Raw genomic sequence first — 16,543 nt, 5'->3', positions numbered from 1 at the left:
AGAGCTAAAGAAATAACTCAAACACATCAGAGATGTCTCATCTCTTCTCTCTTTGACTCAAAATCTATATCCCAGACCTGAGTTATTAGTTTTTTATTGATACAAATAAAAATCAGCTTAGTAACTTGAAACAACACAAATTCATTATCTATTTGTATGGATCAGGAGTCCAAGTATTGATTAGATGGCTTTTCTGCTTAGTATCTTATCAAGCTGAAATCAAGGAGTTTGCTAGGGTTGCAGTCTCATCTGAGGTTCTGAGTCCTCTTCCAGACTCAAATGGTTTTTGACAGAATGAAGTTTCTAATAGCTTTGTGACTGATGTCCCCTTGACTGCAGCTTATTACACATATCAAATCATACCACCAGCCATCATGCTGCCTGTATACCGAGTTCTTCTTCTATTCATCACCTTGTGTCATTTCAGAGGCCCTTTAAAAAGCAGACTTTAATTTGTACAACAGCTTTAGAGTCACAGCAAAATTGAGTGTAAGGTACAGAGGTTTCCCATTTACTCCCTGCACACCCCCCTCCCCCGCCCACCTGTACAGCCTCCCATATTGTCAACATTCCCTACAAGAGTGTTACCTTTACTATAATTAATGTATCTACATTGGCATATTATTATTATCCAAAGTCCTTAATTTACATTGGGGCTCATTCTTGATGTTGTATATTCTATGAGTTTTGACAAATGTATAATGATATATGTCAACAATTATGACATTATATAGAGTAGTTCCACTACCCTGAAAATCATCTGTTCTCTACCTGTTCGTCCTTCTCTCCTTCACCCTCTGGTGATTTGTTTCACTTAGCTATATGGATTTTAGGTTCCTCCATGTCTTTTCATGACTTGATAGCCCATTTCTTTTTAGAGCTGAATAATATTAGATTATCTGTATGTACCTTAGTTTACTTATCCATTTATCTACTGAAGGGAATCTTGATTGCTTCCAAGTTTTGGTAATGATGACTAAAGTGGCCATAAATAGGACGATATAAGAACTCTGAGAAAAGAAATCAAAGAACTAAATAAATAGAGATATTCATGGATAGGGAGGCTCAATATCATCAAGATGTTGGTTCTTTCCAACTTACTCTGTAGATTAAACACAATTCCAATTTAAATCCCAACAAGTTATTTTGTAGATATCAGCAAACAGATTCTAAAATGTGTATAGAGAGGCAAAAGTCCCAGCATAGCCAACTCAAGATTTTTACTTGTTAAAATAGTGTCAAATCTCCTTTTTTGCCAGACTGGAAATAAGAAGTCTTTCAGAGACTTTTTAGTGTAGTTTTTGGCATGTCTGTAGTTTTTAAAAGGCTATAATCACAAAAATAACACATGGCATTCCTTTGGTGTTTAATATATACCAGGCATTGTGCTATGTGCTTTATATACACTAGTATACTTCTTTATGAGTAATCAGTGGATAAGAAAACCATTGTTATGGCCACATTAACAATGATAAAACTGAAGCTCAGCAGTTAAATCACAGAGATAGAAAGTAGCAGAGCTGGGGTTTGAGCCCCTGGAGTCTGGCTCCAGATCCTGTATTTCTAGGAACACTGAACTGGGTTGACTGTAATCAAACAATATTATTTCTTTCAAAGGCGGCAGGTAAGGAGGAGGAAGGAATAACAAGAATTTCTATCACTTAATAGTGTCTATGATTTCCCTCAGGGTTTCATTGAGTGTAGGTTTTTCTCTTACAGAAAGTTGCAGTTTATTAACCATAAACAGAACTTCATAACTGTTCTTTTCTTATTCTTACTAATGTCATATTGTATTCATCATATTGACTATTAAAGTCACCTTCTTTTATTACTGCAGCTCAATTTTTTTTTTCTGGAATTATTGCTTCCATTTTGGAAAACTTTCAACTTTATACCAAAACATAAATTAAAGAGATATTCTTTTAATTTCTATGTACTTTGATAGATCACCTCCTTTTAGTATAGCTCTGAGATATCAAAGAAATATCAGTCATAGCAAAGCAAAATGTACACATTGTGTTTTTAATTCTTTCATGATGCTCCATTTTCCTTCAGTATAATGGCTCTTGGATTTTTCTCTTCTGCCATTCTTCTACTTCTTCATATGTAGGCCATCTTTTCTTTCTTTTTTAATTAGCTAACTCAAGGAAGTAAATGAAAATTTTATATCCTTTCTTTTGTGAAGAATATTTTTGCCCATCTCTAATATTAAAAATAAAAATGGCATATTATTTAAAAGCTAATCACTCAAACTTTCAGTAAATAGTGATGGGGTGTTATGATTGCACATTACTTGAACAAGTCTATCTTCACTTAACTTGGATTAAAACAGCAAACCATGTATCTTTTTATAGTAATGTGACGGCATTCATTATACAGTTTAGAGCACTGTCTTTATAATTTTGACCTAATCTGCATTAAATTGTTAATTTTCTCTTCAGCATTTTATATCATTCTTACTAATTTTTAATGTAGATACCAAGTAGAAACTGGATAAAGCACATCATGCCCAGATAAGTTGCATTTCAGTTTAACTGATAAACATTGAGAATTATGATATTCAGGAACTGCAAGGAACCCTTCCGATTCACTATCTCATTCAACTTTCATGGAACTCCATAAGCAGGATATACTCTTTCTCTTTAGTTGAGTGAACTCTGTTAACACAAAGTTAATCTACTGGAGGTTAAGTTGTTAACTAAACGATAAAGCTACAGTGCATCTTTTGGTGAAATAAAGCCACGTGCTTATTGAGTAAAGGGGAAAGAGGGTGCAGAGCAGAAGAGACAACTTCCAACCTGTGGTGGGAAGGGCCAAGACCTCTGAAGGCTTGGTAGAGAGGATGCATTAGAGCAAGATGGTTAGTTTCATTGACAGAGAGGTTCATTGTATATTTAACGGATAATAAATAAATGTAAAAAGGTAAAAGAATGAGTAAGAAAGTAGTGATGATTGCTGTTGTAAACTTGAGTTATAATGTATTTAAAATGTTTATTGTCTTTTGAAATGTTGCCTCATGTCTCCCCTCCAAAAAAAAAAAAAGTTGTCAGTTGGTAGTTACTAACACCATTATTCTCTTATTCTTTAACTTAATTACCTCATGAGTATCACTTTGTCATTACTGTAAACTGCATTGTTTTGCCAAAACTTTGTCACTGGCATCTGTATTATAAATTCCAAGGGATCCTCTGACTAGATAACTGTTTACATATAGTGTACATATGAAATCATACCCATTGCTTTTATAACACATACTACTTTTTATACATATTATGTTACTGATTTCTGTAAAACCTTTCTCTCTTATAGAAAGAGCCTGAAGATTCCATGACGGCAGAACTCATGCTTAGTTTTACTCAAACATGTAGCCTCCTAATTTGGTACAGTGTTTATTTGGTAATAGATGTGCAATATATGTTGTGTAAATGAATGAATAATGAATGACTTAATATAGACAAGGCTGGAAATATGACCTTTATCATATAATTCCTCTTGAATATATATCGTATAATTCCTCTTGAGATATATACCATATATCCTTTGCGATAGACTATTTTGAAAAAAGACACGAGTTTTATCCTTTTACATTTCCCTCAATGTCTAAGTTTGAATATAGTAAATGTCTTGTTCACATTTAAACTGAAAAAAATGTAAGGGGAAATAAATCTTAATACAAATTGGAATTTTATATAGATGCTTAAAGCAAGGTTTCACCTACTACCTAACAGTAAGAATTATGAATTCTTGGGTATTCTTCAGAACCATAGAATTAGAGTAGAAACCTGTGAAACTGTATTTTTAAGCAATCATCTTTGGTGTTAGAAAGGCAAGTTTGAGAAATGCCAGCTTAATACAGTTAAAATATTTATATTAATAATAGACATACTGATCACAAAAAAATGATATTGTTCACGTGTCTTAAGGAAACTATGTTCTTCTTTTCTTCTTACCTTCTTTTCTTTCTTCTATCCATTAGTTAATATTGATACAGTCCAAAATAAAAATTAAGTTCATTTATGATAGACTTAAAAATGTTGCCTACTTTGCTCCTGATTCATAAGTACACTTTGGATTTTATCTGACCAATTTTTTGCTGAGGATAGAAATATGTTTGTTTTCCTATGTGATAAGGAAATTATTACATCTTGAAGTAGGGGAATTACACTCGTTAAAGTTAATGTTTATAGTGTGGTTGTACCTAATAATATGTGATTTATCCTAATACACAATGGTACAATTGTGTCTAATACATTTTACTGCATATTCTTTTGGGAAATCTCAGCCTAAGTGCTAACATTTTTCTAGGTTCAACTATGTGGGTTAAATCGTCTGTAAAATAGCTAGGCTGAGGAAACCACGTTAAGATTATTATAATAGTATTTAAGTGAAAAATTAGAGTGTCAAGGAAGAAATTTGCTCAGATGAATAACCTCATATTGATTTTATACAAAGGGGTAAGTGGTTTCCTACAGAAAGAGAGAATCTTGTGTTCTGTTCGCCATTTAAAAATGATACTAAATCAGATTAATAACATTTTTTTTTTTGAGTTGGAGTCTCACTCTGTTGCCCAGACGAGTGCAGTGGCCGCTCCCGGCCACCGCAGCTTCGACCTGCTGGGCTCCGGCGATCCTTCCGCCTCAGCCTTCCAAGTAGCCGGAATTACAGGCATGCACTACAACGCCCGGCTGATTTTTTTATTTATTGTAGAGATGAGGTCTCGCTGCCCAGGCGGGTCTCAAACCCGCGGGCTCAGGCAATCCACTCACCTCAGCCTCCCAATGGTGCAGGATTACAGGCTGAGCCACTGAGCCCGTCTAATAACATTTTAATGGTTCCAATTTTAGAATAATTAAGATTTGGGTAGGATTTGTATTTAAACATTGCAATTTCACATCTTAGATATAGCCATATTTATGATTTATAACTCAGAAATGACTATCTGTATTTCATGTTCATTTTACCATATAGAGTCAGATTGAAAGTCAAGAGTCTGGAGAAGTCCAAGAGCCTCTCCTTACTCAGTACTTTTTGTTTTTTTATAAAGAAATTTCTGCACAAAATCTCTTCCCATAGTTTCCAAGTTGCATTCGGAAAAAACCAGTGCTGTCTGCTGGCACAAACCCATTATCTATAAGATGATCTCTTCAGGCCTAGAACAATACTCCTGGAACCGATTTTTGCCAATAATCAAAGTTGCCCTTTACTGTGAGAAAGTCTATTTCTCATGTGTGTGGTCTATCTAAAGGAGCACAAGTAGTGTCCTATTTCACTGAAAAATTTTTTGACCATATTAATTAATGTTGAACAGAGTTGAAAACTAGGAAGTAGAAAATGTTTTTTCCAAAAAGCTCCCACAAAGCCCATGCAATATTATTGCTGTTAGCTTACTATGTAATATTTTCCAGTTAAATTTTCTAAAATACTAGCTGTATAAGTAGAAGTTCCAAGAAGCTGTACTTAGACTGAGTGTCACCTCAATATAAACTCATGTTGAACACTAATCATTCCATAGTCATCTTTAAGGTGCCCATTCACATATTTATTTGTTGAAAAATGAAATGAATAAATGGATAGATTAGTAGGATGGATAGATAGAGAACAACTTAACAAATAAATGAATTACAAATAATCCATAAACCTAAAACAATGAAATGTAACACAGAAAAGATGTAATAAGGGTTATTAAAATCAGATATTACTGGTAAGATAAACCACAATGTGCAATAGACATAAAATATCTTGTCACATCATCCTTTTAATCAATGCATTAACCTCTTCAGAAGGACACTTCCAAATCTCTTACCATTTTACTTTTACTTTATTCTTTAAATCTTTTTCTCTGCCTAACCAGGTCCTGTGCAATACTATAAACCCTCTTTATATTTCTGTCCTACAATATTACATGTTAACTTTTCTGGCCCCACTTTAGTAACTATTAATCTCTAACATGTACCAGGAACTCCTCGAAGCACTCCACAATACTGTCTCACTTATCTCTGTACTCAGAGCTGTAGCTGTTATTGTTTTCCTCATTGTATCAAGTTGTTACTGAGGAGTTAAGGACTTCACTCCCGTCTACATGGCTAATAAGTAAGAGAGCTGAAATATCAGCCCAGATGTCTAACTGAAGAACCCTTACAACGCAATGCTCTTCTCTATTTATACTCTCTCTCCACTAGAGAAGCTGTTTCTCTTGTTTGTCTTTAAAGTCAAGGACTTTTTCTCCTGGTAACTCACATTTGCCACTCACACATATAAGTTCCTATATCAGTGGATAAAATGAAACTCGTATACCTAAATTGAAACTCAGAGTATCATTACACTAAGATACAGTAATTATTGTTCATAATAATGACTATGAGACACCAAGAAAAGAATAAACTAAGTTTATTCTCAGAAGACAGAATAGTCTATAATGTAGTTGAATTATTCATTATGATTTAAGATACTAAGGTTTGGAAAAAACAAATATTCTTCTATTCTGAAAATACCCTATTTAGTTAAAAAAAAATCCCTCATATAGCCAGATGGTCAAAAATAAATAATGTCCTTTGAGATCTAGATGGCACAGTTTTATCATATTCTGCTTATACAACTTGCATATTAAACAGAGATTTTTCCTGTCAAAATTTATACTCAGCTATACATTCCTTGCTTCATGACATTCCTTGTTGGAGTCTTAATAAAATATAGCTCTATATGAGCTACTGATGCAGTGATTTAAAACTACAACATGTTTTCCATGCAACACTAACATCCTTAGTCAGCTGATGGTTGGAGATTAATGTCACAATTAGTATGTGGATATTTAATATGCCCGTCTCCTGGGTTTGGAGCACTCATAAAATGCTGTCGGTTCAGCTGGTCATTTTGTTTTCATAGATCACAGAGGTAATATAAACAGACATCTGCTTAGCCACTGCTGAGAGATGAAGTTTGAAGATAGGCCTCTTATGGAGTAAGATTTTATTTGGGCTAAAAAAAAAAAAAAGACTTTGAAAGTAAAAGCATTGTTTTCAGCAGGTAAATATCACAATGCATCTTGTATACTATTATCTGATCACCAGAAAGTTGAATTGTGTACATTCACAGCTCTGTAGGAACTTAATAAATTGCAGGCTGGTTGTAATTTGGTCTGGTTATTATGCATGAAGAAAAATTTGCCTCTTCACATTTTTTAAAAGATAAAAAGTGCTAAGATACATATTTTTGGAATTGAAACACAAATGAAAAACAACACAGACTGAGTTTATGAACAGTAGAGACTTATTGAATCTGTCAAAAATTTTTATTCCATTTTTCATTAAAGAATCTTATGAATTGTGTACAGAAAATGTACAACCTCAAATAGTTGACCTTAAACTTGTGAGCTGAAGAACGAGTAAATAAATGGTAGAGTTCACTCATTAATTAAAAAAATTCTCTTTTTTAACTAAATTTAGCAATAGTGTTTTAGATTTCCACGAAGCATAAGATGATGTCATGGATTAGATTCAGCAACTCATTGCTTTGCAGCAAAACAAAACCCTTGTAAGTGCTAGGTTTGGGTTTATAAGTTTAAGGGAAGATAATAAGAGAAACTTGAAAATTTTGAGATGGTTTTCCTATGTTACACACACAAAGATAAATATATAATTTTATTTTATAATATTATTATATAAATATATAATTTTATGATTAACAAAATGATCATATTCCTCAGACATACAAATCTAAAAAATAGATAGACAAGAAATTCTTATTGAACTTGGTTTTTTTACTTCTCTTAGAATATATATTCAGAATTTTAGTATTAAAGTTTGTAATTGCTAAACGTCCTCAAGAGTCTACTGATTTTCAAATGAACTCTCTCATAAACAGGTTAATATATTCTTATACATCTCAGTGAAATAAACTTTTTATATAGAGATATTTTAAAGTGTCAGAAATTTAAAGGAAAGCAAAATATATTCATATTGTAAAAACTATGAAGGAGTTTGACTATCTACTTATATTTGTAGATATTAAAAGAGGTCATTCAACTATCATTAATTATCTAAGTTATATCACAAGTTTTAAAGTGAAAAAATTTTCCAAAGCTCTGATAGGACCTTAATTAGGTAAATGATTACCTTAATTGTAATCTCTTGGAATGTTACAGATAGTGGTCATTTACAGTAGAGGTTGTTACTAGCTTTCAAAGGAACTGATATTTTGGTGAAATATGTTTTAGGTTTGTGAAGTGGATGAATATGCACTTCAGAATCTGTTCTGACATTAAGGAGACAAAAGTTGCTCTTGAAGCTGTTGAGAAAGAATAGGGGGAATATATAAAAAATATAGTGAAACATTTAAGTAGGCTACCCTCTAAATATTGTAAACGTATTTTTTTAAGTTATAAAACAAAATGTTTAAGAATTTTAAAGGTTAATTCCTATATTATTGTGTTTTGTTTCTCTAAGGACAGTGCTCCGTATGGAGTGATTCTGCTTTACAGCAGTTAGACTAAAGAAATGCTCGTAGGGCCGGGCACAGTGGCTCAAGTCTGTAACCCCAGCACTTTGAGAGGCTGAACTGAGAGGATTGCCTAAGCTCAGGGGTTCAAGACCAGCCTGGGCCACTTGGCGGAGACCATGTCTCTACAATAAATTAAAAAATAAGCCAGACATGGTAGCACACGCTTTTAGTTCCAGTTACTTGGGAGGCTAAGACAGAAGAATCACCTGAGCCCAGCAGATTGAGGCTGGGGAGACTGTGAGCGTGCCACTACACTCCAGCCTGGGTGACAGAGTGAGACTCCAATTCAAGAAATGCTCCTAAAAATACATTTCAAGGTTGATGCTTCTTATAAAATGGACTGATAAATGGCCTTTGTGATGTGCTGCAGTTATCAAAAGTCTCAAAATTCATTTAATTTGCATGTCTGCTCTGGGTTCAGCAATCTCTCAAGGCTTCTGAGACATAGAGATGGATCTCAGTTTACAGAAACATCAGTCAGGTGGGAAATGCAGGAGTTGCATCACTCTCTTCAAAATGGCTATAGGATTCTACCGTTATTTCTTTGGATAGTGAAAAGTTTGGTTTCTTTCCAGAAGCATGTGTAATTCTTACTGACACTAATGGAATGTGGTAAATGGCTTTGGGCAAACAGAGATTGCTGACATATTTATGTAGCTTCATTTGGAATATAAAATAAGTCTGTAAGATTTACCATTGGAAAATTGACCAAATACATTCAAGATTTTAAAAGTCTAAATTGGGTAGAAAAAAAATGATGGATTTTTATTCATGATACATCAGTTTCTCTAGACATTTTTATTATTACCCCTTTCCCTACCAATAACATTAATACAGACCTGAGAAACTTAAAACATATATACGTATACACACACAGAGAGAGACACACAGACACACCGAGAAACACACAACTATATTTATCCTGAAGTGGGTTGTTTTGTATACTATTCACAGGGGTGAATGGGATTTACTTGACTTTGTTATCATGATAAAGCCTATGAAGAAGGAAATACAAGATGACCAGGAAGCATATAGGACAGATAGCCAGTCAAGAGCTGACAGGAAAGGGAAGCATTTCTAAAAAAAAGTAAAAGCCCAAAGGTTAAGTTAGTCAGTCAATGAATGGGGAGGAAAATGTTCTGGAAGAAAGGATGTTTGCTAGTGAATTTAGATTTCAGAATGGCAAATGATTGGTCTAAAAAGGCATTGAAATATTACAGCAGCTGGACATTATTCCATAGACACTGGTAAATATGGAATTATTTGAAATTATGGAGTGTGATTGTTCTGCATTTTTGAAAGATCTTTCTGGAAGTCGGGTGAAAACAGATTGGAAGTGGAAAAATGCAGGCAGTGTAGACTGTTTAATAAGCTGTTCCAAGAAACTGTGCAAGAGAGACAAATTGGACAAGAACATTGATGATGGAGAAAAGCAGATAATTAAACACTTAGAATGAGAATGTAGAATCAACAAAACTAGTTGAATAATTTGAGATGGGTAACAGGTGAAAGAAAATAAGGGTAAAAATCTAATCTGACTTGAACAACTGGTAGAGATCACAAGAGGAGGAACACACTTCATGGAGGGAAAACATCAAAAATTTTATTTCGAAAATTTTGAGTTTTCTTTGTCTTCATATGTTCCAAGGAGTATTTGGGGGATCAAGAGCCTGATTTTGTTTAGGAAAAAAAATGAAGCAATGAAAGACTTAAGATGTCTCAGAATGTATAGAAAAATAAAATGGTCTATTAAATATTTTTAGCAATACTAAAATATACAGGGTGATCAGAGAAACTTGAGGAGAAGCAGCTTGAGAGATAAGACAAAAAAATAGGGAAGTGAAGTATGACATTCTGGAAGTCAAGAGAAAAGAAACTTTTCAAGAGAAATGGTAAACAATCATCAGTTCATTTGTTTATTAATTCACAGATATTCATTAAGTTTCCACTTTGTGTCAAGAGCAGTTATGGAAAACTCACATGTAGGCTTTGCTTTCAGGAAGTATATAGTAGAATAGAGAAGCAAATATAAATCAAATAATTAAACATTTTTTTGTAAACGTTAATAAGTCACAAAGAGTAAAATTATGAAGACTTATGAAAATCCATATAGGTGAACTTCTGTTAAGTTTGAGACTCTATCTTAGGAAGTCAACTCCGATCTAAGATTTGAGGACTGAGTAGGAGCCAACAAAGTTTGGGGTGGGAGAAGGCAGTATGGTAGATGAACCTACAACAACAAAGGAGTCAATGTTTGAAGGTCAGGGCCATGTGCCCTGAGTACTAGTATCTCTAACACTTTATTTTATCATAGGAATAAACACAGGAGTTTTAAAAAGTAAAATTTTGTTATTGCTTTTAGGCAACCAACCATGACGGTAGGGTAGACCTATATAAATAGGAACATTGAAACACTTCCATTTCAGACTGAGAGATTACTGCATAACATATAGACTCATTATTTATTAATTTATGGAATGTTTTTAATTCCATTACATATATGAGACACTATGGGGAAAGAATGACTGCCATGTATTCTTAAAAATCAACTCTATTGTGATTATTAATTTTGTTGGCTCACTTACACATTCATACATTTTGAATATGCAATCCGATGATGCTTGGTAACTGTACCAAGTTTCCACATTATTCTTTAATATTTTCCCTGCATTGGATAGCAAGGGGTGATCTACCAGGATTAACAGTTGAAATGTTAGCCGGGCTCGGTGGCTCAGCCTGTAATCCCGCGACTTTGGGAGGCTGAGGTGAGTGGATTGCCTGAGCCCGCGAGTTCGAGACCCACCTGGGCAGTGAGACCTCATCTCTACAATAGATCAAAATGAGCCAGGCGTGGTAGCGCGCGCCTGTAGTTCCAGCGACTTGGAAGGCTGAGGCAGAAGCATCGCCGGAGCCCAGCAGGTCGAGGCTGTGGTGGCCGGGAGCGGGCACTCCAGTCTGGGTGACAAGAGTGAGACAACAACTCAAAAAAAACCAAAACAAAACAACAATTGAAATGTTGCCCTTGTGAAATCTTTACTAGGAAATGTTAGGTTCTTTTTCCCAGGAATAAATAACACCTTTAATCCCTCAATTTATACCTAAAATGAAAAAAAGGAAAGCTTATTTTTTAAACTTTAGATTCATGGGTACTTTAGATTCATGCATGTTCGTTACATGGACGTATTGTGTAGTGGTGAAGATTGGGCCTCAGGTGGCCCATTCCCCAGGGAATGAACATTGTGCCCCATAGGTGGTTTCTGAACTCTAACCCTTTTCCCTGCCTTCCCTCTTATTTGTGTCCCCAGTCTACTATGTTTATCTTTATGACCATTTAGCTCCCACATATAAGTGAAGACATGTGGTTTGGGTTTTCTATTTCTGAGTTAGTTCACTAGGTTGATGATCTTCAGCTCCATCCATGCTCTTTTTTATAGCTGTGTAGTATTTCATGGTATATATGTACCACATTTTCTTTATCCAGTCAATTGTTGGTAGGCACTTAGGCTGGTTCCATGATTTTGCTATTGTGAATATTGTTGCAATGAACATATGAGTACAGGTTTGTTTTTTATATTGATATTTTTTTCCTTTGGTTAGATCCTTAGTAGTGGGATCACTGGCTTAAATGGTAATTCAGTTTAGTTCTTCAATAAATCTCCAGACTGTTTTTCATAGAGGTTGAACTGGTTTACAATCCTGCCAACCGCGGATGAGTGTCCCTTTTTCTCTTCAACTGCATAACATCTGTTGTCCTTTGACTTTCTAATAATGATCGCTCTGACTGGTGTGAGGTGATATCTCACTGTAATTTAAATTTGCATTTCTCTAAAGATTAGTGATGTTGAGCATTTTAAAATATATTTGTTGCCATTTGTGTCTTTTTTTGAAAAATGTCTATTCATGTCCTTTGCCCACTTTTTTGATATGGTTATTTGTTTTTTTCATGTCCAGTTGTTTTAGTTCCTTGTAGATTCTGAATATTTGTCCTTTGTCTGAGGTGTAATTTACAAATGTTTTCTCCCATTAAGCAGGTTTCTATTAACTCTGTTGATTATTTCTTTTGCTGTGCAGAAGCTTTTTAGATTTAGTCCCATTTGTCTATTTTAGTTTTTGTTGCAATTTATTTTGGGGGTTTTTGCCATAAATTCTTTCCCTAGGTCAATGTTTAGCAGAGTGTTTCCTAAGTTTTCTTTTAGGATTTTTATAGTTTCAGGTCTTATACTTAAGTCTTTGATCCATCCTGAGTTAATTTTTGTATATGTTGAGAGGCAACAGTTCAGTTTCATTCTTTTGCATATAGCTAGCCAACTTTGCCAGCACAATTTATTGAATAGGGTGTTATTTCTCCATTGTTTGTTTCTTTTCTTTTCTTTTCTTTCTTTTTTTTTTTGAGTTGGAGTCTCACTCTGTCACCCAGACTGCAGTGCAGTGGCTGCTCCCAGCCACTGCAACCTCGACCCACTGGGCTCCGGCGATCCTTCCACCTCAGCCTTCCGAGTAGCCGGAATTACAGGCATGCGCTACCATGCCCGGCTGATTTTTTTATTTATTGTAGAGATGAGGTCTCACCAAGTTGCCCAGGCGGGTCTCGAACCCGCAGGCTCAGTCAATCCACTCACCTCAGCCTCCCAAGGTGCGGGATTACAGGCTGAGCCACCAAGCCCAGCTCATTGCTTGTTTCCATAGGCTTTGTTAAAGGTCAGTTGATTGTAGAAATATGGTTTTATTTCTGGATTCTCTTTTCTGTTCCATTAATCAATTTGTCTGTTCTTGTATCAGTACCATGATATTTAGTTACTACAGTTTTATAGTATATTTTGAAGTCAGTCAGTGTGATGCCTCCATAATTATTCAATTTACTTAGAATTACTTTGGCTCTTTGGGTTCTTTTTTGATTCCATATAAACTTTAGGATTGTTTTTTTCTCGTTCTGTGAAGAATGAAGTTGGTATTTTGATTGGGAGTGTATTGAATCTATAGACTACTTTGGGTAGTAGGGTCATTTTAACAATATTGATTCTTCCAATTCACGAACATGGAATGTTTTTCTGTTCGTTTGTGTCATCTATGTTTTCTTTCATCCGTTATTGTAGTTCTCCTTGTAGAGGTATTTCACTTCCTTAGTTAGGTGTACTCATAAGTATTTTATTTATTTATTTGTGGCTACTGTGAATGGGATTAAACTCTTGATTAGGTTTTCAGCTTGAGCATAGTTAGGGTATAGAAATGCTACCCATTTTTGTACACTGATTTTGTATCCTAAGACTTTACTGAAGTCATTTATCAGGTCTAGAAGCTTCTTGGAGAAGTCTTTAGGGTTTTTTAGGTATACAAACATGTCATCTGTGATGGGATAGTTTGACTTTTTCCTTGCTGATTTGGATTCTTTATTTCTTTCTGTTACTCGATTGCTCTTGCTAAAACTATCAATATGATGTTGAATAAGAGTGGTGAGAGTGGTGATTTCTGGTTCCTGTTCTGGGGAGGAATGTTTTCAACTTTTCCTAGTTAAGTAAGGTGTTGGTTGTTGCTTTGTCATATATGGCAAATTTATTTTGGGATATATATATTTTAACCAGAAGTAAAAGATTTTTGTTGTTCTATGGACACTTCTGAAAAGAGATCTTATTGAGAAAATATACAAAGCATTTAGGAGGTTCATCCCCAGAGAGCACTTGAGTCTGACTGGAGGCATCACAGCCCTCCTCTTCAAGGCTCAGGGCTGAGAGCAGTTAGCATTTCCAATGATCAGTAAAAACATGCAAAAGTGAGAAGGAAAAGGAAAAAACAGTGCATTCCCTAAGCAGAGGGGGATGGAATTTCAGAAGAGGAGGCAGGGTGTGCAAGTAACATGTAGCTCTCTCCCATTCCTTCCATTTTATCTCTTAAAGCAGCAGCAAGCTTGGAGAAAGCAATGAACTCCACCTACTCCACAGAACCAACAGCTCATCTCCCGTGGACAGGACTCACTCCTCTGTGGCCCACCCTGCTGCCCCAGCCTTGGCTGCAGGGACCCTACTTACACTTCTCCTGGGGGCCAGGGCTGGGGGCCCTGGTTCTTTGCTTTTTTGGTTCCTCTCAGAGAACGATTGTACATGACTGACTTAGCTCCACCCCGCAAATTCCAAACTTCTGCTGGTGAACTGAGGGCACTGACAGGAGACCTGATGAGACCCCCAGGACAGCCACCTTCCCTTGTGTTCTGGTGGGTCCATCCCTGGGCACATCCCCTAAATTCTTAGCCCAAATCCCAGGGCTAGGAAAGGAGACAGCGGAAGAAATGTACCATCCAAGGAAAAAGCCTTTGGGGACCTTCCCAACTGTGCAGATCTTCCTGAAGTCCATGACACTCCTCTCCCAACCTCTCCCATCCTCTCACTCAGGGTCCTCATGTGCGGCCACCCATCCCATGCTTCCCCTTGGGCTGCCAGTGCAGCTGTGGTCCTGAACCTCCACAGACCCAACTCCAAGACAATGGGTCACAGAAACCATCTTGGGGCATCCTCCTTCCCTCCCCCACACCCAGGAGGTCAGCAGAGGTGGGGGTCTCGAGAGGTCACGGCTCTGGTACAGGGAGGGGCTGGAAAGGAACAGAGAGACATGTCACATCTATAGAAAACTTCCAAAGTACAAGCTAAGCAAGAGGAAGGAGGAGGGCCAGAGAGCAGCCAGAAAGAAGAAGAAAGGAAGACGGCAGAGTTGGGGCCTGGGAGGAGAAGGGCTTCACACTGCTCCGCAGATGAGTGTCTCCACCACGGTGTTCTTGCAGTGCTGGATAGCCTTGCAGTTCTTGGCTCCACGCTTGTGGATCCGCCTATCTGTTGCCCGGCGTCGCAGCCGATAGGTGTCCTTCCCGTTAGGGCACAGGTGGTAGATGAAGGAGCCTAGGGACTCCTTGTCACTGACATGCTCCATGACCACCATGTCCTCCTGGACGATGTACGTCTGTGGGAGGGAGGTCCCTCTGTTCATGAGGAGCTCCCAGAAGTTACGAAGGGGCAGCAAGATGGTGGTGCTGAGCTCGATGACATAGCACTTGTCCAGGGAGATGTCGTGGTAGGCGACCAGACCCCGCTGGAAGTCATGGATGATGTCTGCAGGGTCGCCGCCGCCACCCTGGGGCACGGGGACTTTGATGCGTTCATAGTTCTCTTCAAGGTAGCTTTCCACGTCTTCCTCCAGTTGCGTCTGAGTCCGGACTTGGGAGGACAGGGAGTCCTTGTAGAGCACGCCCCAGCGGAAGAATTTATCTCGGGCCAGCTGCACAAGGAAGAAGTATCTGTAGATGTAGACCGAGGCAAACACCTGGCCTATGAGCAGCACGACCAAGTCCATCGACAGGTAACACACGCCACCCGTTGAGCCCCCATTCTTGGAGCGATGGGGGAGGGGCTGCTCCTTCCTAGCCGGCGTCGGCAGGATCTCAGTGGCCAGGGCAGGCACCTGGCCAGGACCCAGGCGTGTCGGCCTTGTAGCCCTTGATGCCGGCCTCCGCGGGCTGGAAACTGATCTTCACCATGGCTGCGCAAGTCTGAGCGTCGGCCCTGCAGCCTCTGAGTTTGCAGCCTCTGCCGGTGCAGCCTTTTGCTGTGCAGCCCGAAATATGTTTTTTCAATGCCCAGTTTGTTGAGGGTTTTTATCATGAAGGGATATTGGATTTTGTCGAATGTTTTTTCTGCATCTATTGATGTGATCATATGGTTTTTATTTTTGCTTTTGTTTGTGTAGTGTTTCAATGTGTATTGATATGTGAATATTGAACCATCTTTGCATCCTTGGAAAAAAAGCCACTTGGTCATGATGGATAGTTTTTCTAATACGTAGTTGAATTTACTTTGCTAGTATTTTGGCCTGTAGTTTTATTTTTTTCATTGTGTCCTTGCCTGGTTTTGGTACCACTGTGATACTGTTTCAGAGAATGAGTTAGGGAGGAATCTCTCCTCCTCAGTGTTCTGAAATAGTTTCAGTGAAGTTTGTACCAGCTCTTCTTCGTACATCTGATAAAATTTGGCTGTGAATCTCGCATCCTGGGTTTTTTTGTTTGTTT

At 37.1% G+C, this 16,543-nt stretch overlaps 1 pseudogene; it reads right to left on the bottom strand.

Moving 5' to 3' along the window:
• Positions 1–15,219: 15,219 nt before the first annotated feature.
• On the bottom strand, positions 15,220–16,015 carry LOC103264771 (annotated as a pseudogene).
• Between the last annotated feature and the right edge of the window lie 528 nt (positions 16,016–16,543).

The sequence above is a fragment of the Carlito syrichta genome, unplaced genomic scaffold (genome assembly GCF_000164805.1).
Source record: "Carlito syrichta isolate Samal-C Ts95f unplaced genomic scaffold, Tarsius_syrichta-2.0.1 Scaffold305719, whole genome shotgun sequence".
Classification (NCBI taxonomy): Eukaryota; Metazoa; Chordata; class Mammalia; order Primates; family Tarsiidae; genus Carlito; species Carlito syrichta.
This window is presented reverse-complemented; position numbering and strand designations above follow the sequence as displayed.